Raw genomic sequence first — 24,501 nt, 5'->3', positions numbered from 1 at the left:
CAGGTGCTGAATGAATGCACGAAGATTACAATATCCATGATCTTAGCCATCGAGACCCCATGCTGTCTCTGACTGGCTGGCAGCCAGCAGGGCCCAGCTCCAGGAGCAGGGAGCTCACTGCTCGCTCTGGACTCCTGGCTCCTGTCACTTTGCCCATTACAGGTCCAGGTTCTGCCCAAAACTCAGAGATGAATCTGGTTCCCTTCCCAGGAGCAGCCCTCAGGGCTCCAAGGTGCATTCAGAGCTCAACTCCAAAGCTCCTCGACTCCATCCCTTCCCACATCCTCTTGCACCCCGCCTGCACCCCAACTCTGACCCACTGGACCTCTCCCCTGCGTGCCCCCTGTGCTGAGCCCCGTCCAGGCCACTATGGCTCCCGGCTGGCCCGGGCTCTCTCAGCCTCTGGTGTGCCCCGGGTCACTCCCAGCTCTGAGGCTGGGCATCTAGGAGGCCACTCTGTGCCCAGGCCTCTCATTTCCTGGCCTTCTCTGTACATGAGAAGCAGTGGTGTGGCTACTGTTGCTAGGCCCAGGGGGCCTCCCTGGGCCACCCTCCTTTACTCTCTTCCTAGGCAGGATGAGGGGACTCCCGTGGCCCCAGCCTCCCAGGAAACATCGGCCTGAAGAAGCTCCCTCTGCTGTCTCAATGAAGCTGTGTGGGACCTCGAGCATAAGGCCAGGATAGAACCCGCCACTCTGGGAGGCCCAGACATTTTCCTTCCCATCACACAGGCGGAAAGAGGCCCCCGCAGGGAACAGATGCCCATCTATGCCTCATAGCAGGGAGGTTTCTCAGCGTGCCTCTCCCGTGAAGCCCCGCAGGCATGTGGCAGAAGGAGAACGTGGAAGCGGCATTTGAGGTGGACATCACGTACCCATCTGCCAGACAAAACCCATTCGTGAGCTCGAGGGCCAGAAAGCCAAGCTCATTCACCACCAACACCCGCTTAGTGCAAAGAGCGCGTGGCCAAGCTTGGTCGTCACTTTCCGAAGTGTATTCCGGTTCCACTGGATGTTCATAGGATCAAGGGAGTTTGGGGACCACAGGATGAAGCAAAGGCTTTAGAGAGAACTTGCTGGGGCCTTTACTCTGCCTCTCTGAGAGGAGAGAGCAAGCTGGGTTTCTCAAACTGATTTAACCTCGTAAGTTCTATTCCTGGACTGTCTTATGGGACCAGCATTCCCTGGAACGCTTTCTGAGAAACACAGCCCATGTTGCTCCTGCAGCCCTGAAATGCTTGGCTCCCGTACTCTGGCCCAGCACTGATGTGGTTGGGGAGGATGCTTAGAGAGCTCCAAGGACCAGGCCTGGGCCCACACTCAGTGACGGGTAGAGAAAGGTGCCTTCCCTGACTGCAGGGCACAGCCTCTCTGGGGTTATATGGCACCAAAGCCCACGAAGCCACCAGCAAAGACGTATGAGGGCCAAACGCAGCCTCTTCTGGCATTCTGGAGACAGGGTGCAGTCCCCACAGACTAGCAGAGGCTACAGCTTGCAACCTGGAGGGAAAGTTCCCGAGGTACCCAAAAAGCTCCTGTAGGTGCCTCTATCGCTGGAATGGGAATAAAGACCAGTCTGTTCCCACCCCCTCCAATCTCTGCCCTCTCCACCAGCCAGGAGCCTCCAATGCCCAGGTGTCCCAAAATCTGGGAAATCTGTCCCCAAACAGCCTGTGAGTGGCTACCTCGGGCCCTTGGGTGTAACAGGCACCCAGGCTGGCTCTCTCTGGCCCCATTCCCCAGGCTCCCCGGACTCCCTGGCTGCTGGCTGAGCTGCCTGGGCCCCTCCTCCGAGACCTGCCTCCTGACCCTGAATAGCTTTTCACATTTCCCCAGCAGCGCCTTTGATCCGGTGAGGATCTTTTCCATTGATTCAGCATCTAATCTGGTTTCCCATCTGATTGCAACGGGCCCTCCACGCCTCCTTCCGCTCAGGGTTTTCCTAATCCTTGGCCCTGCTTACTTATCGCTTGCTCCTGAGCGCTGGCCAACTCCTTCTCTTCCCCTTGACATTCCTGCCCCATCTTCCTCCCTCTCTCCCTCCCTCCCTCCGCATCGGGCCATGGCCTTGCCCGAGTCAGGCAACCTTGAGTCTGGGGAGCCTTCCTGGAGTACGCATCAGACAGCCTTTCCTTCCTCCCCTCATTTAACCCAGCGGTCCCAACCTTTTTGGCACCAGGGACCAGTTTCATGGAAGACAATTCTTCCCTGGACCAGGGGTTGGGGGGATGGTTTCAGGATGATTCAAGCACATTACATTTATTGTGCACTTTATTTCTATTATTATTACATTATATAACAAAATAATTCTACAACTCACCATCATGTAGAATCAGTGGGAGCCCTGAGCTTGTTTATCTGTATCCAGATGATCCCATCTTAGGGTGATGAGAGACAGTGACAGATCATCAGGCATTAGATTCTCATAAGGAGTGTCCAACCTAGATCCCTCGCAAACGCAGTTCGCAGTAGGGTTTGCGCTCCTATGAGGATCTAATGCTGCCGCTGATCTAACAGGAGGTGAAGCTCAGGCTGTAATGTGAGTGATGGGGAGTGGCTGTAAATACAGATGAAGTTTGGCTCCCTCACCCACCACTCACCTCCAGTTCCTAACAGGCCACGGACCGGTACCAGTCTGTGGCCTAGGGGTTGGGGACCCTTGATCTAACCAACGTTGATTAAATGCTTTCTCCGCACCAGGTGCAGGGGCCCCCACATCTGCAGCCTTTTCCAGAAATAGCGCTTTTCTCTGGAGGCAGAGACTGAACGAAGAAACGTGCAGGGGGCTGACGCACAGCCCACCAGGGTGATCACAAAGCCCTCTAGCACAGCACTCTGGAGAAGGATAAAGTTGCACCCACTGCACAGATGGGAAAATTGAGACTAGAGTTATTTTCGATCATCCCCGCCACAGAACTGTGAGTGTCAAGGCAGGAACATCTGACTTTCTGACTAGTTCACAGCAGGGCTGTTCTGGTTGTCATTCAAGGTCTCTGGCATTGCTTTGACAGTGTCCACATTGACCAGCTACAGGGTCCCAGGGAAACCATGCTCAACAGAATGTGGCCCAGGCTCTGACATTGTCCTGGCTTGGAAAGTTCGTGCCCCAAACCTGCCCAGGCACACACATCCTGTTCACCTGCGATGGGCATCCCAGGCAGCACCTCCACGAGAAACAGAGGCCAGAGGCCCCTTTGTCTCCTCCTCCCTAAAAAGACTCCCCAGGCAACTGACCTTGAGGCCCACATGGAGGTAAATAGTCCTGAAAATTACCTTCCAGGGGTGTGGGCAATTAATTGAAAGTCTGAGGCTGGCAAACTTCCATCCCCACCTGGTGGAGAGGGCAGCCCCTCCCTCCTCCCTCACATGAGGTCGGGAAGATGAGGGGATGGTTAGACTTGGGCTCCTGAGCAGCAGCTGTGTGGGCAGGAACTGAGGGGCTCAGCGCAAAGGGAAAATGCAGGACCCCTTGTTCAAAGTTGTTAGAAAGCATCTAGAGGGTAACGGCAGGACCGGGCATGGTGGCTCACGCATATAATCCCAGCACTTTGGGACGCCAAGGCAGGCAGATCACCTGAGGTCAGGAGTTCAAGACCAGCCTGGTCAACATGGCAAAACCCTGTCTCTACTAAAAATTAAAAAAATAAAAAATAAATTAGCTGGGCGTGGTGGTGCACACCTGTAATCCCAGCTACTTGGGAGGCTGAGGCAGGAGAGTCACTTGAACCCAGGAGGTGGAGGTTGCAATGAGCAGAAATCCCACTACTGCGCTCCAGCCTGGGCAACAGAGCGAGACTCTGTCTCAAAAAAAGAAAGAAAGACGGTGATAGCAGAGCACTGAACCCAGTGAGAGCCCCACTGATCCAGGGGAGGGTCACTTGCCTGAGAGCCTGGCCTGGCACTGGGCACTTAGCAAACTCCAGGATAAGATCCTTCATCATTCACACGACCCATGAGAACCCGCGCCACTGAGCCCCAGCTGTGGTCTAGCCCTTGTCCCTCTTCCCTGCCCTCCCAGGGCCCCACCACCCGCAGCTTGCCCGTCACTTCTTCAGAGGGTCATTCTCTGGCTGCCCAGAGCTGATCACTCTCTCTCTTCTCTGTCCTTTCTAGAGTGTGACGTCACACATGTGTGTGTAATTGTTCACTGCAGTGCTGACCCCACTGTGGCGTGCGATAAACACATATTGGGGGTGAGAATGGGGAACCCCAACTTTGTCCCCTGCGGGACCCTCACTCTGTGTTCTGGGCTCCTCAGCTGAGGATCCTGCAGGGCCTGGAGACCCTCGGCGGCTCACTGTCATTGTGTACCAGCCTGCCCCTCATCCCAGCCCTGAGACATGGCTGTGAGCTCCAGAACAGGGTCACAGGATCTTGTTTTGGAGGTCCCAAGGCACCCAGTGCCAGGTTACATATAGTAGGCATACAGTAGGCACTCAGCAGTGCTGAGAGTCCCTGCACTGCATTCTCCGGGCCTCAGAGCCACAGGGCCAGTGAGGGACATGGGCAGCAGAGCAAGAGATGGGGCACGTAAACATCCCCCACACGTTCCCCTGGCTTCTGGCTGTGTGCACCTCTCCTCTGTCTATGCCTCCTTGTCATGAACTTGGAGGTTATGCTGCATCCAGACCATTTCCACCCGGCAGGGTCTCTCTGGCTGCGTAGTGTCTGCAGAGAAGGCACATTCCCACCCAGCCACCCCAGCAAGGAAGACGGTGAACCTGCTCCTCCCACCTTCCCCCAAAGCAGATACACATTGGAGGGGAGCAGCCGGCCAGGGGAGGATTGAAGGCCATGCTCTTGTGTAGCCGCTCCCTCCCCAGGGCCCAGGGCAGGCCAAAGCTTGGGTCTTGGGTGGCATTCCCTGTGGATGCTCCCTTATTCCCTCCCTCCTTACTGCCCAAACCCCTGCCTCCCCCAGCCAGGCCCAACCAGGGAAGTTGGTGATTCCACACCCTTAAGAGCCTCCTAGTCACCTCCTTGACACCAGGTGTGGGACACTTGGGGCTCGGTTCTCTTCAGACCCTACTGATCCTTCTGGTCCTTTGAAAAACACAGCCCCAGGGTTGAAGGGCAAAGGCACCGCATCTGCCCTGTTATTGTTTCGCTCTTTCTACTCAGGAGGTGTGGGGAAGCCTCTGTCGCAGGGTCTGGGGCGTCACGTGGCCACACGTGGCCTCACAGAGGGCCAAGGACCCCGGGGGTCACAGAGCAGCCAAAAGCATCACCAGATGTGGAAGTCCTGGGGCACCTGCAAGGATGGAGCCTCACGTTCTGGCAAGCCCCTCAGGCTTGTCTGGTGCCCCACAGACTCCAGTGCCAAAAGGGCCATCATGAGACGGGGTAAGGGCTACATCGGGGCATATTCCATGACTGGGACGCAGGGCAGGGGCTCTGATGGCACCGAGGGAACCAACCCAAGAGATGACTTCTAAGCTATGACTCAGAGCATGAGTGTGCGACATTTAGGGGAGGGCTGAGTACATGCTGCGGCCCAGTGCAGGTGGGAGGATGCAGTAGGGCAGGAGGAGACACAGAGGCGCAAAATGCCCTGGGCTTGGGAAGCAGGACGGCCTGCTCTGCACATGGCAGGAATGCCTCAGCTCCCAGACAAGAATTTGGAGTGATCTTGGAAAGCAGCCAGCCCAGTCTCTTCACAGTGGAGGTAGGGATGGGTGTCAGGGGTGGGGGCAGTGACAGACTTGAGGTCACACAGTTGGTCAGGGAGGGAGCCAGGGCTTACCCGGGCCAGGAGTGTCCTGGTCTGGGCCCTGCCCTCAAGTTCGGGGCACGTAATGAATTTCTCCTGCTTCCTTGTAACTCCAGAAGAGCAATTGAGGTCTACAGGATGACATCATCAGAGTCATATCAGCTATGCGGAGACACAGCCCAGAGCAGGAAAAGGGTGCTGGACTGCTGCTTTCAGAATCTAGAGTGGGAAATGCTTCTCCATCATGGCCCTGGATGTTGAGTTGTCATTGTCTGTTTACTCATCTCTCTTCCCACCAGACTCTAAGCAGGACACAGCAGGTTCTCAGTGAGTGTGGATGGATGGGTGGATGGATGGATGGGTGGATGGATGGATGGATAGATGGATGGATGGACAGATGGGTGGACAGATGAATGGATGGACAAGTGGATGGAAGGATGGATGGGTGGGTGGATGGATGGATGGATGGATGGATGGATGGATGGATGGATGGACAGATGGGTGGACAGATGAATGGATGGACAGGTGGATGGAAGGATGGATGGGCAGATGGATGGATGGAAGGATGGACAGACGGATGGATGGATGAATGAATGGATGGATGGATGAATGAATGGATGGATGGATGGACAGATGGGTGGACAGATGGATGGATGGACAGATGGATGGAAGGATGGATGGATGGATGGATGGATGGATGGATGGATGGAAGGACAGACAGAAGGATGGATGGATGGATGGATGGATGGATGGATGGATGGATGGATGGATGGATGGTTGGTTGGATGGATGGACAGACAGAAAGATGGATGGATGGATGGACGGATGGACGGATGGATGGATGGATGGATGGATCATCCCTCTGCTAAATTGCCAAGGTGTTTTCCAATGTGACTGCACCATTTTGCCTTCCCACCAACAGTGTACAATGGTTCTGGTTTCTCCACATCCTCACCAACACTTGTTATTTACTTGTGTTGACAGTGAAGAGAGAGGTGTTCTTCTCACTCCCATCTCAGGCCAGGTGAGGGAGTCCTCAGAAGCATCTCTGAGGGTCTGCAGGAGATTTTGGAGTTTTGGAGGATGCAGAGCCTGGTGCTGACCCGTGCCTGCACTGCCTAAATGAGGGGTTGCCAGAGCTGCCCTCGGGGTGGCTATCTTCAGGCATGGAGGGGAAAGTGAGTCATGGTGGATAGCCATGAAAGGAAGCCATGAGTGGGTCATCTTGAAAGGACTTTTCCCACGAGGGTGAGAGACCACCAGGAGCCACCTGAGGCCTTCCGTAGAGAGGAGCCCAGGATGGGGGCAGTCACGGGCCCTTAGCTGAAGGCACCTGGCCAGGGCCAGAGACTCATGCTAGGGGTTTCCAGTGGGGAAAGGCCCAAAGTCAGACATCAAAGGCACACACCAGAGGAGGAACTCCAAACCTCACGGGGGAAAAAGGAAAAAGGAAGAATGCAGCAGAAACCATAGCCCAGGCCCTCCCCATGACAGCTGCCCACCCTAGCAGGAGCCGTGGAGTGGGGAAGGGGTATACATGAGATAAGAGACTGAAGCTCTGACCAGGCTCGGTGGCTCATGCCTCTAATCCCACCACTTTGGGAGGCTGAGGCAGGTGAATCACAAGGTCAGAAGTTCAAGACCAGCCTGGCCAAGATGGTAAAACCCCGTCTCTACTAAAAATACAAAAAATTAGCTGGGCATGGTGGCACGCACCTATAATCCCAGCTACTCTGGAGGCTAAGGCAGAGAATTGCTTAAACCTGGAGGGGCGGAGTCATATCAGAGTCATCAGAGTCATATCAGCTATGAGCCGAGAGGGCACCATTGCACTCCAGCCTGGGCAACAGAGCAAGACTCCATCTCAAAAAAAAAAAAAAAAAAAAAAGACTGAAGCTCTGACTTAAATTGGACAGGACTTTCCATGTACTGAGCATGAGACTGTTAATCCATGACGGTGTTGAGGAGAACCACGAGTCTGCCCCACCAACCACGTGGATAGGATAGAGGCCCAGCATCGAAGGCCTGGAAAAAAAGAAAAGTGATCTCATGGATTTCCACCCTGAAGATCAGAGGTAGAAATCTCCACCCTGAGATAATTGGAAAAATTGCCAATGCCCCATCATCTGGTAGGATTGGGGTCACCCAGCATCTAGAACACATTTGGTGTGAGGAGTGGACCATGATACAGAGTCAGGGCCCATGCTGGAGGCCCAGCCTTACAGGCACAGGCAGAAGAAGATCCGAAGATCCCATCCTCCCAGGTTCCAGGCTGCCCTCTCATTTTACATTGCAGCTGGGTCCCAGAAGCCGTGCTGGTGGTGAAATGTGAATGTGATCCCTATATTTGTGAATAATCCCTCAAGGTCAGCCAGAGACCGGAGAACAATCTCCTCCTTTGTAGAGGGTGCAGGAGATGGGGCAGGAGACTGGCCTATAGACACAATCAGCGAAAGTGGAGGGGTCCAGGAATGCCAGCCTCATCCTCAAATACCCCTTATACCTCTTCAAGTTGCCTCAGTCAATGCTGTTGTTATTTGGTACTCTAAGTCTTAAAAGGGACACATGAGTTCTAGACAGGCTACCAGTTTCTGCAAGAAGGTAGTGGAGTTGAGGATGCAGGGGAGCAATCACCTCTAATGCCACCATCAATCTGGCAAGTTCCAGATGATTCCTGATACCCTAAGTGTAGTATAACAGCAAGTGTGAGCTAGAAGGGAATCTAGGAGAACATCTAGAGGTGAGTCCAACTCCAGGAATTTCTGTGAGTCTAGCTTGAAAAACTGATGTGGCTACTGCCCCCTTAGAGTAAGTGCTTTCTAGATGCTTGGTTGTCATATCTGATTGATTTTGCTCTGCTTTCCCCAGCCCTGCCACATTCCAATTTCCTAATCTTGGTGAGCTAACCATGAAATACTTAGAGAAATAAGTTCAATAAGAAAAGCACAAGATCTCTAGGACAAAAATGATGAAACGTATCTGAATAACATAAATCAAGTCCTGAGTGAATGAAGATAAATGATCTTCAAGAAGATTTTATTATCACAGTTGGCAAAACCTTCAAGGATTAATAGATGTATTCTTTTCCATTCGGAATCCCAACAAGGTTCTCAGTGTGGATTGTTTCATTTCTTTTAAAACTAGATAAAATCTTTATTGTTTTGAAATTGGATTGTATGAATCTGATGTTCACATGAAAAACAAATCAACCTGCAAAAATAGTCAAAATAGCTTCAGAAAGAGAAAGGGGGTTGGGGCTTGACCAGATTTTGAACCCATGCTGAAGCTACAGTAATTAAACCCTCTACTCCTTGGGTAAACAGATCAGTGAAACAAAACAGAGGGTCCAGGCATTTCTCCAAGTATTTTTAGGGACTGCAAATATGACAAAGGACAAATTCTGGGCTTAAAAGGGTTGGGAAAATGACTATTCATTTGGAAGACATTTAAGTTAAATCCTTACCTCATACCATACACAAAAATGACTTCCAAATGAATTGAAAGTGCTGTTTTTTTAAAGCTATAAAGGCCAGGCACAGTGGCTCATGCCTATACTCCCAGCAATTCAGGAGGCTGAGGCAGGTGGATTGCTTGAGCCCAGGGTTCAAGAACAGCCTGAAAAACATAGGGAGACCCCATCTCTACAAAAAATACAGAAATTAGCCAATGTGGTGGTGTGCACCTGTGGTCCCAGCTACTGGGGAGGCTGAGGTGGGAGGATCACTTGAGATCAGGAGTGTGAGGCTGCAGCAAGCTATGATGGTGACACTGCACTCCAGCCTGGGTGACAGAGTGATAACTTATTACAAATAAACAAAAGGCCCAAATTGTAAGTGTATAGATGATAATAAAGGAAAATATTCATATAATTTCATCATGCAGGAAGTCTTCCCAAGCAAGATTGGAAACCAAGAAGCCATTAAAGAAAAAAAATAAAAGAATTAACTACACAAAACACTTTTTAAAAAAGTCTTACAAGACTATGCTTTAGGAAAGCCACTCTGATGGCCAGAGTGGAGGAAAGATTGGAGGATGACACCAGCTGGAAAGGAAGGAGGCGTCCAGGGGAAAGAAGTGGCCATGGTCCTATTAGAAGGTGTCAGGATAAACCAGGTGGTGGCCAGTGGTGATAGAGATGCAATTGAGCAGCATTTGTTTGAATTATTAATCAGCTGTTGGTTTGCAAAAGGGGCCAAGATTACCTTGGTATTTAATACATATATGACAAACAAGCTCTTTTCATGTATGGGCATAACTTGCCTTTTTTCTCACCAACCCTTTATGCTAGAGAAAACTTCATCTTTGCCTACTCAGATTTACTTCCTTCTCCACCCCGAAAGCAATTCTTGGCATGTGTTTGATGAGAAATGAAGATGTCAGTTTTATTGGGTGAGTCAGGTGGGTGACAGGCCTTGAGAGCTTCTTGATAGAGCTCCTCTGTCAAAGAGAGGAATAATGAAAAGGGAGAGGCAGGAGCAAGGCATTAAACACTCAGACCCCTGCCACCAAAAGAAGTCCAGTTTCAAGGCTGAAGAGGGAGTTGGAATGGAATAGATGGGGTTCAGTGAATGAATAGGCCTCTGGATGTGGCTCCCTCCCCAACCACTCCCTCCCCCAGAATTTCCTTACTATCCCAACAGTTCCCCAACTATAGGGTGCATCAGACCCAGTTCGAGGGGTTGTTAAAGTACAGATGGCCAACCCTCCCCTAAATCTCCTTCTTTAGAATTGCATTGGTTACACTGTTCCCTGTGTCTTTCCATATAAATTCTAGAATCAGTTTTATAATAACTATAAAACAGCTTGCTGTGACTTTGAATGGAATTGTGCTGATCTGCAAATAAAACTGGGAAGAATTGGCATCTTCATATTGAGTCTTCCAATCCATGAACATGGACTATCTTTCAATTTACTCCCAAGGTTTCTGATTCAGCAAGTCTGAGGAGGGGCCTGAGATCTTGCCTTTCTACCTACTGCCCAAGTGATGCTGATGCTGCTGGTCCAGAGAGTCCACATGGAGAGTTCCCCAGTTCTGGCTTTGAAGCCCTGCTTGGTTCAGAAGTTAAAGCTATCCTGAAGACTTGGGCCCCAGGACATCGGAAAGAGCTTTTGTTCTCATGCAAATCACAGGGGGCCAGTTCTGCTGGGGTTTGCATGCTAATAGCTGTCTTTTTTGTTTTGTTTTGTTTCTAATTCCCAGCAGATAAACAGTGAATGCCAGGAACAGACAAGTGTGCAGGGTCAGAAGATACAAGCCCCTTGCGGGAAGGGGATTTTTCTATAAGTATCAGATTCATCAGTTTACTGGGTGAATTCCTCATCTCTTAGGACTTCCCCTTTCAATAAACAGCCTCCCAGGAAATCTCATGAAATCAACCCTGGGTCTGAAAATAAGGCTCTACTCCCATCCCCTGGGCATGAGTGGTCCCCATGAGCCCAGGTGTGTGGCCTGAGGAAGGCACTGGGCGGTCACAGGAGTGCTCTGTGGACAAGGTGCCAATGGTGTGGGCAGAGATCTGGCAGACAGTAGTCCCTACTCTCTTCCTGTCTTGGTGAGGAGGATCAGAGCTGGCCCAGGGAAGGGGCATGACTTCCAGGTAGAGGGAATAACATGGGCAAAGGCTCAGAGACCAACACAGGAACTCCATGGTGCTGTGTCACAAGGGTGGAACCCTGGCAGCCTCCTCCTGTGCCTGCCTGTCACTCGAACACCCAGTGCTCACTCTACCTGCTGCCTTTCCTTCCTCCTAAGCTGCCTTTAGTGGGTAAAACTCTTCCCAAGTATCTTCTCACTGATGCTAGCCCAGGTGAAGCTTGGCCAAGGCAGGAAGGGGCTCTACAGAGTGAGTCAAGGACCAGCAGGGTGCCTCTGGCTTTGCAAGGTGGGAAGCCTAGGAGGGACAGCCTCAGCCATGGCTGGGGGCCCTGCCTAGTCCCCCAACTTCCCAGTGCATGCAGAGGCTCTAGGAACAGGGCTCTGCCCCTCAGAGTCCTCACAGGGGCCAGTCTCTCCCAGTCCCTCTCTGTGTGTCCTAATCTCCTTTTCTTATAAACACACCAGTCCACCCTAATGACCTCATTTAAACTTAATTGCCTCTTTAAAGCCCTATCTCCAAATGCAGTCATATGCAGAGGTTTTGGGGGTTAGGGCTGCAACACATAAATTTGGGGGAATGCAATTCAGCCCATGATGGTACCTGTCTGCAGGAGCCTCTCACATGCAACTGTGTGCTAGGGAGCTGGAGGCCCAGCATCGGGTTTGCACCCCAGGCCCTCCCACTAGAAGGAAGAGGCAGGGGACACGGGGCCAGCAGCCTTTGCTCCTCTTCTTTTCCTCCATTCCTGCATCCCTGCACTCGGTGGCCTTAATAGGGGAATGGAAAAATCATGAGTGAGTGAATGGCAGGTATCCATGGAAGAGAGAAACAGAGATGAAAGGAGCACGATGTCCAGGGGCCAGCAGCACCCAGGGCACTTGAGCCAGGGCAGACCCAGGACCCGAACTGCTGGGCCCTTCCATTACCAGGCTATGCCTTTCGCTAGGGAATGTGGCAGGTGTGTTAGCTGGGACTCGTATACTCGTTTCCAATTGCTGCTGTAATAAATGACCACATACTTAGTAGCTTCTAAACAGCATACATTTATTGATCCCAGAATCCTGGAGGTCAGAAGTCCTCAATGGAGCTGTGCTCCTTCTCAGGACCCTCCAGGAGAATTCTTGTCTTGTCTTTTCTGCTTCTAGAGGTCACCCAAATCCCTGCTCTGGTGGCCCCTCCCTCGCTCTTCAAAGTACAGCTCTCCAAGCCCTGCTCCCATCTGCACATCTCCTCTGGCTCCGACCCCCCTTCCTCCCTCTCATAAGGGAGGGCACCCTCCCAACTCAGGGACCTCTCTCGTGTCAAGATCCTTCACTTTATTACAACTGCAAAGTCCCTTTTGCCATGTAAGGTCATGTATTCACAGTTCCCAGGGATTAAGAAGTGGGTTTGGCTGCAGTCACAGGGTGCCCGGCATCAGAGAGGCTTAAGCAGAGTGAGGTATTTCCATCTCCTGTGGCCACCCAAGCTGCAGTGACAGCTTTGCTCTGAGGAGCTGTGGTGCTCACATCCCTTGTCCCTGGATGATATGGTTTGGCTGTGTCCCCACCCAAATCTCATCCCATGTGTTAGGAAGGAACCTGGTAGGAGGTGACTGGATCATGGGGGCAATTTCCCCCATGCTGTTCTCATGATATTGAGTAAGTTCTCATGAGATCTGATGATTTTAAAATGTGGCACTTTCTTCCTCACTGTCTCTCTCCTGCCACTTTGTGAAGATGAGCTTCCTGGCCTGACCAGCCTCTTTAGGCACCAGATCCATCTCTGCCCCAGGATCACAATTAAGAAATGCCCATCACCTACTCTCTGCCCAGCCATCTGAGGTCTACAGCAGCCCACATCCCATTCTTCTTCCCTTGGAATTTAAGTTTGCTTTTGCTCCTCAGGGCTCCCACCCAGCTCACCCAATCTCATGGCACAGTCAGAACAGGCCCCAGACAGACTCACTAGCCCTGGCTCCTGTCTGTCCCTCCCCCTGCTACTCACCCCTTCCAACAAGTCACCATCACACTGAACGACCAGAGTCCTCTGGTGAGGGTGGTCTTTTTGCCCTCCTGCCTTTCCCCCTGCTGTTTCCAGTGCTGCTATGCCCTCCCCATTCCCCTTTGGCTGTCTGGTAACTATATCTTCTCCAGGAAGCCTTCCCTGATGATCCATTTCCTGGGCAGAGTGAGCATCTCCTTCCACTGGGCTTCCGCAGTATGATCTCCTACATCTCCAGCATGGAAGGCCTGGAACGTGTGTCACTATCAACAGGCGAGAGCAAAGTGGGGCACTGACCATGTCTTGTGCATCAGGGCCCCATCCCAGTGCAAGCCTTTTTCAGACCAGGAGGATCAAGAGGGGCAAAAGAGGTCTGCAAGATCCAGGTTGGTCAATCAGTGTTTCTTATTCCCCTGGCTATGGTAGTTGGTTTAGGGTTGGACATGTGACCCCAGTCTCACCAATCAAAGCAGATCCAGGGATTAAAGCCTTCTCAGAGGAAGACAGAAATGGGAAATGGAGAAAGTGAGATTGAGTTCTGATATCATTTGAGCTTCTGAATCCAGCCATTCCTGAAACTGAAATCCCTGAGCTTTTCAAGTACACAAATGCACAAGCCAATCACACCCAAAATGGTCCTGCCCAATACAGAACTCAAACATGAGCATAGCTCCAGGATTTTGCCATTCCCTTTGGGGAATAAGGAATATAGATTAATCAAGAGCAGGCCTCACGTGTCCAGGATTCTGGGCAGCTATGGTTTACCTTCATCGAGTCATTCAGTACTGAATGGCTTTACCCCAGCAAAGAGGACACAGTGCTTCTAAAAAGGGCACCCATTGGCAGAATCCACCAAGGGACAGGTCCCTCCACTAGACTTTCCAGTAAGAGAAGGCACCTCTGGGGATGACAAGATTCACAGGAAAAATGAGAGATAGATTGAAAAAATGACTTAGATAATTTGGCACTGTGGTACATAAAAAAAAAAAAATGCCTACATGGTAGTTAGGCTGGTCCCAACAGTGCCAACACCCCTTGTTGACTTTGTTCAAGTCACTTGCTTGTCTAGAAAGCATGTCCCACCTCCCTATTGAGTTACAGAGACCCAATCCTCTATAACAAAGAGGATGGGTCTGAGTGTGGTAGAGATAATGTTCTTTGCCCCACAGACCCCTCCCACTTTCTTCCCTCCTGGACCCATGCTGGCTTCTGAGGGAGTCAGGAATCAGATTGCATGGAAGCAGTTCTGGAGGATGAAAAGTAAAAAGAGACATGCACGTCACTTCCAGGCTGAGGCCATGAGAAGTACCATGTGATCTTCCATTAGCATGTGAGATGCAAACAGGCTGGATCCCTGAATCACTGCATGGAGCACAGCTGTCCTAACAAGCCACCCCCTTCACTTTGGGTGTGAGAGAAAATAAGTTCTCACAGCAATAAGCAACTGAGGTTTGGAGATTTGTTTGTTATGGCAGCAAACCCTAGCTTATCCTGACTAACACACCAGAGATGGCAAACACATGACACACACACCATCATTAAGAGACTGGCAGCCATCCAGACATTATTAATCCATCTTGGCACATTTTCCTCCCATCTCAGCACATGCTCCAGGCAGCCCATACCAGTGGACTACCTAAGGACTGTAAAGTGGGTAAAGATCCCTCCAGCTCGCAAGTTGCCAATCAGGTGGTTAAGCAATTTGACTGCCCCTCATTTGACACACAATGGTCAGGCTTGGGAGTCAAGGGGAAGCTATGCCCTCTGGAAGGATCTGAACTCGCCCCACCACTCACTATTCAGGATTGTCAAAGCCTTGTGTCTTCTCACCTCCTTCCATCCCCTCCCTCCCTGCCATGCCCCAAGGGGCTGCTGGACAGAGGCTGCCCCCACCCCAGCCTCTGCCAGCTCCCCATCCCTCATTGCCAATTCAGGAAGCCTCCAGGATTTCGGCGTCAGTGACATTTTTCTCTGCCTTGTTGCTGTTCCTTAGTAGAGCCAAGTAGGAACTTGTTCCTCGGAAGACTTTGGACAGGAGCTGCGCTGCCCCACGCTTTCTCATTCTTTCTCAGGGTGTGCCCCAGCCTCAGACCCATGAAAGGCAATTTCACTTTCGGTGGGGCTCCTTCCAGGAGGAACGCTAGGGCCCGAATGGGAGCACATGCGTTGGCGGTCAGCTCCCTCCCCAAGCCAGAGCCGAGGGAAGGGCCGTCCCAGGACACAGGCTCCAAGCAGATGAACAGAGGCAACAAGACTTTTTACAATGGGGCTTTGATCTACCTAATGTCACAAGACAGGCTGGGGACAAATGCCAGGCTCTGTGTGACTCCCGGTTCCCACAGGAGGTGCCCTGTGCAGGTATTCACACGGGGAGAGTCTTGGCAGGCCTGGCCCCTGGGTCTGTGCCCATCACAGACACAGACACAGCAATCAGGTTTTGGAAAATGGTGGGTGAGGTTCCTTTGGCCGAGGCTCCAGCCTCCGGCCTGAAAATAGCACGGGGAGAGAGGGAGGGAAGTTGCCCTCAGCAGCAGTGGGCGCCCTCCTGGTGTGAATGAGGGCGAGGGTGAGCGTGAGGAATTCCTGTGGTCGGGGCAGCCGGCGGGGCACAAAGCCTAGGCTGGCGTCCTTGACAATACCTGCTCTGTCCCTGCAGATGGTGACCTTCACCAAAGTGCTTCGTGAATGGGCTGCGGCTGCTCCCAGGTGTGTCCAAGCCGCCAGCGTTGGAAGCACATGAAGAGGCCGGGACCGTGGGGAGAGTTCACAGGACGTTTTGTAATTCGGGTGCCCATGAGGGCTGCCCTGGGGCTCGGGCCAGGCCGATGAAGGCTGCCAGGGGCCCATCCTTGGGCTGTCAGGACGCATTATCCCCGCCTGTGCTCAGGAACAAAGGCCACACCTGTAACTCACTCCCATCCCTGAGTGGATGAAACGGCCCGCGCCTCCTGCCTGCAGCTCCGGTTTCCCTGTCGGGCAGCCCTTGGAAGGCTGCAGCAGGATGTACAGGCAGCCCAGAAAGATAGCGGGTGGCAGGGACTGAGGGAGGTGGAGACCGGCTCTCCGCAGGCCAGGAGTCTAGTTTAGACAAGGACGTCCCAAGGCTTCTCCCAGGCACTTTCATGAAGCATGCTACTCACACCAGGGTCCTGCCTGCCCCGACTCCCTCTCTCACCCGTCTCTGAAACTCCAAAGTCTGGGCCCACCAGGAACAGAATCTTGACAATCTCTCTTTTTCTCCATTTTTGCCTCTCAGCACGGCGAGGTCGGCCCCCTAACGTGTAGACACAGCTACATGTTTAACAGACACTTAGATAACTTTTGCCAGGCATTGAGTATTTGTGTATGGTACAAATACTTGTTTCAGTCTCACAACAACTCCAAGAGAACCTGCTATGAGCATCGACTCCATTTCACATTTGGGGAAATTGAGGTTCAGTTTCCCCAAATGTGAAGTCGCATGGCTGGTAACAGGCAGGCCCAGGGTTGTGAACCCAGGTGTCTGGCATCAGAGACTGTGCCCACCCGCACCGCCCCCCACCTGCCCTGCTCCAGCCCACACCACAACCCAGGGCTCTTTGGTGACACCTGGAAGGGGTCCCCTGGGCACGTCTTTCATGGCCATGCCCTTCCTACTGCCCACATTCCTGGGGCTCGGACTAGGTCATACTCATCGCTGCACCCCAGCTCCAGGCCGGATGAGTGTTAGTTTAATGGGAACACAGCTGGGGGATCATAGGTGTCATTTCTGGAGGTTCCCCCTGGGCCAGGCATGCCTCAAACACTTCCATGGATGCCCTCATGTTCCTTTCCCAACATCCCATGGAGAAGCATGAGCGCCATTCCCATTTCACAAATGAGAAAACAGGATGAGAGCGATATGGTGTCTAGCCAAGCATGACCCAGCTCCTCCTCTACGGCAGCCGTGGGTTCCAGACTTGGTGACTCTTCTGCCTCCATCCTGAATGAAAAAGGGAGAGACAGAAAGGAAGGAAGAAGGGACGCGGGTCATTCGGAGGCGGTAGAGACCTCACGCCACCTGCCAGTAGCAGCCCTACCCGACCCCAAGAGGCCAAGGCCTGTGCTGGCCCTCACTCACCTTGGGGCTGGCCAGCTTGCCGTTTTTGATGACCCCACACTGAGGCCTTAGCCAAAGGTGGCGTATCCAAGTCTGGGGGTTATTTGTTATGGTGATGGAGAGTTAAACAATGAATTCCAGAAGTTGGCTGGCCAAATCCCAGCCCCACACAATAAACCCCACCTGTGGTGTGCTAGCAGACACGAACAGGTGTGTCCTCACCAGAGAAGTATTTAGACACCAGAAAGCCGGCTTGCACAGCCACAGCAGGCCCTTTATCCCGGGCAGGGTGGACAGGAATTGGATGGAAATTTGCATCTATTTGAATGCATCCTCGGCTTGGTGGGACCAAGGAGACTACCTGAGCCTCAGCGTCAGCTGCGTGTGGACTGACCCCATGCGGGCAGGCGTCTGTTGGTGCCGGGCACTCGGCCAATGGGAGAGCCTCGGGAACGGAATAATGAAGAATTAATTTACCCAGCAGGGCCCTTTCCGTGTCTGGGAAGCTCTCACACCTTCTTGGAGGGGGCAGGCGTGTTTCCTTGGGAGGAATGCCATTACACAATCGGTCTGTCAAGAGGCTGCGTTCAGGAATCTGGGCGAGGTGGCTCCAGCTGCGGTCTGTTCCTTTGATTCACACACTCCCCATGGGCAGCCCCAGCCCCCTGGCTCTCTGCTGCCCTGTGAAACACACACCACCCCTGAGGGACCCCACACAGGAACCAGGCTTGCGTCTGCAGCAGAGAGAATGCAGCAGGACTCAGGCGGTGCTCCCACGCCGTCTGGAGGCCTCGGAAGCAGAATCCCACAAGAAATCTGTTGGAAGATGCTCCTGCTCCTGCACTGTACAGACGGGCACGCGGACGCCAGTAAGGAGCACGCAGCCTCGTGGCCAGCAAGAAGCAGAGCTGAGACGTGGACCCGGGCCTGTGATGACCGATCGCCCCGGACAGGTGCGGTGTGCTACAGAGTATAGATTAGGACATGGGGTGGAAAGTGTATCTAGGGGCTGAGACCCAGAAATAAGCAAAGACCATCAAAAAAAACTACATCAAAATATCAAGAGAAGGGAGGGCAAGTTGGTGGGATGTTTACCTGTTCACGGAGGGCACTTCCGAGCACTCCATGCTGGGGACTAGGTCACAAGACCACAGGTGCTCCACTCAGCTCCCCCGTGGAACCACCCGGGAGGCTCTACACAAAAGACTCCCACATTATTCAGGAATAAGAAGAAATCAGCTGGCAAGCTGCAACAAGACATAGAGGAATCTGAAGTGAAATCAACACTATCACAAGGCACAGGGGCAGGTTGGAGAATTCCTTTCTATCAAAGTCTTAGACTGGTAGAGTTAGCACTAAGAGGAATGCAACCCATTCATTTTACTGATGAGGAGACAGAAGGTCAAGGTGGACCACGGTGGGGTTTGACGCAACACTCTGGATTCCCCATCCCGATGGTTCCTTCTATATCACAGATCCTAGCTTACAAATACAAAGTTTAATTCCTCAAAAAGGCATGTAATTAAAAAAAAATCCCAACACTCAGGTATCTGATCCCTGATTCATCATTTCTTCCTGTGAACCAAGAAAGAAGCCAGTCTGAAAAGGCTCCACACCGTGTGGTTTCCACTCTGTGATGTTCTGGAAAGGGCCACACCATGGAGACAGTAAAGACAGCAATGGTTGCCAGGGGTTAGAAGGGAGGGAGGAACAGGCGGAGCACCAAAGGTTTCTAGGGCAGTGGAGGTCTTCTGTTTGGTTCTGTCATCGTGGATGGATGTCATTATGCGTTTTTCAAAACCCACAGGTTATACAACACAAAGAGTGAACTCTAACCTAAATAAGGATTTTAGTAATTATCCTAGTAAAAAAATTAGGACTCAGTAATGTATCACTACTGGCTCATCGATTGTAACAAGTATACCACACCAATGCAGGATGTTAGTAATAGGGGACACTGAGAGAGGGTGGGGAGGAGGTATATGGAACGCTATGTATTTAATCACTCTATAAATCAAAAATATTTAAATAATTAAAAAAAAAATATCCACGAGGTCTACATCAAGGCTGAGTACCATCCAGGACTCACCTTGGGCTGAGTCTCAATCCTCAAAGCCCTCTCCCAGACCCTAGTGAAGAGGAGAGAGTGAACGTACGAGCAGGCCTGGGTCCCAGACTGTCTTGCTGGCTGCTGTAGTCACGGTACCTAACAAGCAGCTAGTATACAGTATGTTCTCAATAAACATGTGTTAAATTTATGAATGTTTGGGGCATTAGGAACCCAGGTACTGCTTGGGATGAGGAAGTGAGGTTCCACAGGAGTGGGGAGAAAGTATCAGGGTTAGGGTGGGCATTTCGGCCCCCTTGAGGGGATCCAGAGGAGGAAGGAGCTGGTGCTGCTCTCCCAATAGAGTGGGGAGAAGCTCCCCCAACGTCTGCCAAAGCCATCTCGGCACACAGGAAGAAATGATGAGTCAGGGATCAGATACCTGAGTGTTGGGATTTTTTTTTAATTACATGCCTTTTTGAGGAATTAAACTTTGTATTTGTAAGCTAGGATCTGTGATATAGAAGGAACCATCAGGATGGGGAATCCAGAGTGTTGAGTCAAACCCCACCATAGTCCACCTTGACCTTCTGTCTCCTCATCAGTAAAATGAATGGGTTGCATTCCTCTTACTGCTAACTCTACCTGTCTAAGACTTTGATAGAAAGGAATTCTCCCACCTGTCCCTGCACCTTGTAATAGTGTTGACTGCAACCTTCAGAATAGAACATCTCCACTGCTTTGCTTAAAACAGAAAAAGAAGCCATTTCCGTAGGTTTTATAAATGGAACTCTAACTTCTTCCTTGGATGTTTTGTGTGTTGGGAGCCACTCCCTTCCCACTCTCACCTAAAGACCTCACAAGCTTAAGAAAGAAACAGAAAAGCAAAAAATAAATAAATAATAAAAGCGATTGGTTGTGTTCAATTCCAGAAGATCAAGAAATAGAAGAATCTAGTACATTACAAGTAATAAACACAACAACACACAACAAGCAACACAGGAAGTATACAGAAAAAAATAAGCAAACACAGCAACAACAAACATATCACAGCAACAACACTGCACAACATGAAAGGTACCCAGTGTTGAATTAAGACACAGTCTTGGCCGGGCACAGTGGCTCATGTCTGAGGTCAGGAGTTTGAGACCAGCCTGGCCAACATGGTGAAACCCCATCTCTACTAAAAATACAAAAATTAGCCAGGTGTGGTGGCGCACACCTGTAATCTCAGCTATTTCAGTGGCTGAGACAGGAGAATCTCTTGAACCCGGGAGGTGGAGGTCTCAGTGAGCTGAGATCACTCCACTGCACTCCAGCCTGGGTGACAGAGTGAGACTCTGTCAAAAAAAAAAAAAAGAGAGAGAGAGATACAATCTCATACTCAAGGAGATTACAGCCCACTGAGGGAGACACATGCACTTCAACCCAGAATGCAATGTGAGAAGTGCTTTAGGAGATGCATTTATTAGGAGCAGGAGCTGCCGTTTCCTTGTAATGCATAGAAGCCCATGCCTGTGCTAAGCACTTCACCTGCTCTCTTGCATCAAACCCTCTAGAAATCAAAGCTGGATGAAAGATTAAGATTCAACACTTTGTTTCAGTGCACCCAAGCCACTGAGGATGAGGGGGAAAGGAGAAGGAAGATGGGAAGCAAAGAGATACTATATATTACTGCGCTGGCCGCAGCTGTGCAATAAGCTCTTAAGAGACAGGATGGGATTTCTGTAGAAGGGCTTCCACACCTCTGTACCTTAAAAGAGTCCACAGAAGGGAGGAAGGTGGCAGGATTTATCAGCCTGGCTTCAACCCATGTCTCATTTCCTTTGGGTCAAGTTTAACCTGCAGTATGTTTGTTTCATTCCAGGAGAACATGGTCAGAGAACTGGGCCTCATGCCCTGTGGAATGTGTTTCGTCCAACTCTGAAACCGAAGGGTGACCCAGCAAAGGTCAGGTGTCAACTGAGAGAGAAAAAAGCAACGAAGGTAATATGAAATGGTGTGTTAGGATAGGGTAGAATACACTTGTTTATCTCCTTGTGTGACTCATGATGGCCCTAACAGGTAGGTATGGTCATCCCCATCGCTCAGATGGAGAAACTTAAATATGATATTGAAGCTGCTACCATGAAGGAAAAACTGATATGAGACTTACCCTCCTGCATTTAAAAAAAAAAAAAAGGAGAAAGAAAGAAACCTAGAAAAATGGACAAAATGAATGAAACAACTCTTTTCAGGCATTGGAAAATGGGCAGCCTGGGGTTGTGATCCTGGAGAACAGGAAAACAAAGCTGAGCCCTACAATCCCCTTGACTTTCTGCCTGAGGGCAAGTCCCAGACCACAGTGCAGGGACGGGGTGTTCAGTAGTCTCACTGAGTTGAGAGGGCACAGATAGCGGCTTAGAGAGGTCAGGACAGCTACAATGTGTGAGGCAGAGTACTAAAGAGGAAGGAACTACACAGAAAAAAAAAAAAAAAAACCTCCAGAAATATTCTCAGGATCACCTTGAGTCTTTGGATGAAGATTAATCCACATGTATGTGTGGGCAAACTGCACAAGGCTGGGCAAAGCACGACTGCTGGAGAGCTGCAAGCTGAACAACAAACAGCTCGCCCAGAGCTGAGACACGTGCAAGTTCCTACCAGCCAGAGCAGAGGAACTGTGTTGAATACCTGGAGCATAAATATAAACTAGCTGTGCAATATGGGCGACTCTAGAACTGACCTACAAAAGCTTTAAGTGAGCTTTAAATGGGTTAAACTGACATACAAATAGTTTTGCTCCCTGACAAAACAAATTTCAATACACTGTAAAGCAGTGGTCCCCAACCTTGTTGGCACCAGGGACTGGTTTCGTGGAAGACAATTTTTCCATGGACTAGGGTGGGGGCAGAGATGGTTTCAGGATGAAACTGTTCAACCTTCGATCATCAGGCATTAGATTCTCATAAGGAGCATGCAACCTAGAGCACTTGCATACGCAGATTCACAATATGGTTCACGCTCCTATGAGAATCCAGTACTGCCACTGATCTGACAGGAGGTGGAGCTCAGGCAGTAATGCTCACCTGCCTGCAGCTCACCTTCTGCTGTGCAGTCCAGTTCCTACCAGGCCATGAATGACCAGTACCAATCTGTGGACCAGGGTTGGGGGCCCCTGCTGTAAAGGAAGACAACAACATTGACACTCAGAACAATGTGGCATAAATAATGTCTAGTGCCTGAGCAAAATTACTAGACATGCCAACAAGCAGCAAAATTTGACCAATAACCACGAGAAAGAACAGTCAAAAGAAATAGACTCAGATATGACAGAGATAATGGCATTAAGAGACAATGACTTTAAACAGCTATTTAAATATGCTCAATAATTGAAAAATATCTTGAACCTAATGAGAAATGAAAGGTATATATTTTTAAATGAAACATTTTTTGTATAAATGGAACTTCTAGAAATGAAAATACAATATCCAAAATAAAAAATTCAATGCATAGACTTAATAGTAGATTAAATACTGCAGAATAAAAAGATTAGGGACCTCAAAAGCATAGCAATATTGAGACACAGAGAAGAAAGTGAAAAAACGAATGGAGACTCAGTGATCTGTAGGATAACACTGGGTGGTCTAACATCCATGTTTATGGAGTCCTAGACAGAAAGGAGGGGAAGGACAGTAAAAATATTAGAATAATGTTTTTAATTTGATGTAAATTATAAATGCATGTATGTAAGAAGCTCAAAATGAACCACAGACCTAAATGTAAAATCTAAAGCTATAAAAATTATACATGAAAACATAGAAGTTAAATCTTTATCACCTTGATTTAGACAAAGATTTCTTTGATGTGAAATAAAAAGCATAATCTAATAAAATCTATCTATTTTTAAAGTTACCAAAGAAGAAATGGATACATAGGACTTCATCTAAACTAAAAACTGTTGTTCATTGAATGACAGTCTTAAAAATGAAAAGATAAGCCACGTTCTGGGAGAAAATATTTATAAATCAAATGTCTCATGAAAAAAAAAAAACCACCTGTATTCAAAAACATTGAAAGCACTTTCAAAACTCAATAATAAGAAAACAAATCACACAATTACAAATGAGCCAAAAAAAAAAAAAAAAAAACCCTGAGATACTACTATATAACTATTTTAAATGGCCAAACAATATTATTTATTTATTTAGTAAGGGGGAACCTCACTATACCAAGAATTTTGAGGATTTGGAGTAACTAGAAGTCTCACACATGGCTTGTGGGAATGCAACATGGCTCAACCACTTTGGAAAATAATTTGACAGTTTCTTATAAATGTATACACTTACCATTGAACCCAAAATCCCTCCCCTAGGTATTTACCCAAAAAAAAAAAATGAATATTTATGTTCACATAGAACGTGTATGTGAATATTTTTTGTGGCTGTATTAAAAATTGCCAAAATCTGGAAACAACCCAAATGTCCTTCACCTCATCAATGCATAAACTGTGGTACATCCCTACAGTGGAATACTATTCAGCAGTAAAAACAAATGAAATATTGATATATTCATTAAAATACCGATACACAGTATGCCCAGTGAGAAAATTCAGATTGAAAAGGCTACATAGTACATGATTCCATTTATATGATGTTCTGGAAAATGCAAAATTGTAAGGACAAAGAATAGAACAGCAGTGATGTGGACTGAACTGTGTCTCCCACAAGATTCATATGTTGAAGCCCTAACTCCTGATGCGACGGCACAGACAGTTCCTGACTTATGATTTCTACCTTTATGATGGGTTTATCCAAATGTAACCTTATTTTAAATCTAGGCACTCCTTACAACTTATTAATACAGTGGGGTTATAGTTTCCACTGAATGTGTATCACGTCCGCACTACTGGAAAGCCAAAAAGTCATGAGTCAGACTGCCATAAATTAAGGACTGCCTGCTATGTTGCCAGCATTAAATGCATTTTCAATTAATGGTGGGTTTATTGGGACATAGCCCCTTCGTGACTCAGGGAGCATCTGTATTTGGAGATAAGGCCTTTGGGAAGGTAATTAAGGTTAAAGGTTAAATGAGGTCATAAGGGTAGT

General features: G+C 49.7%; 1 long non-coding RNA gene across 1 annotated transcript; it reads right to left on the bottom strand.

Annotated features, from left to right (window-relative positions):
* Positions 1-16,819: 16,819 nt before the first annotated feature.
* On the bottom strand, positions 16,820-23,450 carry LOC110741166. The gene is made up of 4 exons (XR_002516923.2): positions 21,168-23,450; positions 18,463-18,614; positions 17,389-18,330; positions 16,820-17,250 (listed from the first exon to the last, which is right to left on the bottom strand). It is a non-coding gene; the product is annotated as an uncharacterized LOC110741166 (long non-coding RNA).
* Positions 23,451-24,501: the final 1,051 nt, after the last annotated feature.

Source organism: Papio anubis, chromosome 12, assembly GCF_008728515.1.
Source record: "Papio anubis isolate 15944 chromosome 12, Panubis1.0, whole genome shotgun sequence".
Classification (NCBI taxonomy): domain Eukaryota; kingdom Metazoa; phylum Chordata; class Mammalia; order Primates; family Cercopithecidae; genus Papio; species Papio anubis.
This window is presented reverse-complemented; position numbering and strand designations above follow the sequence as displayed.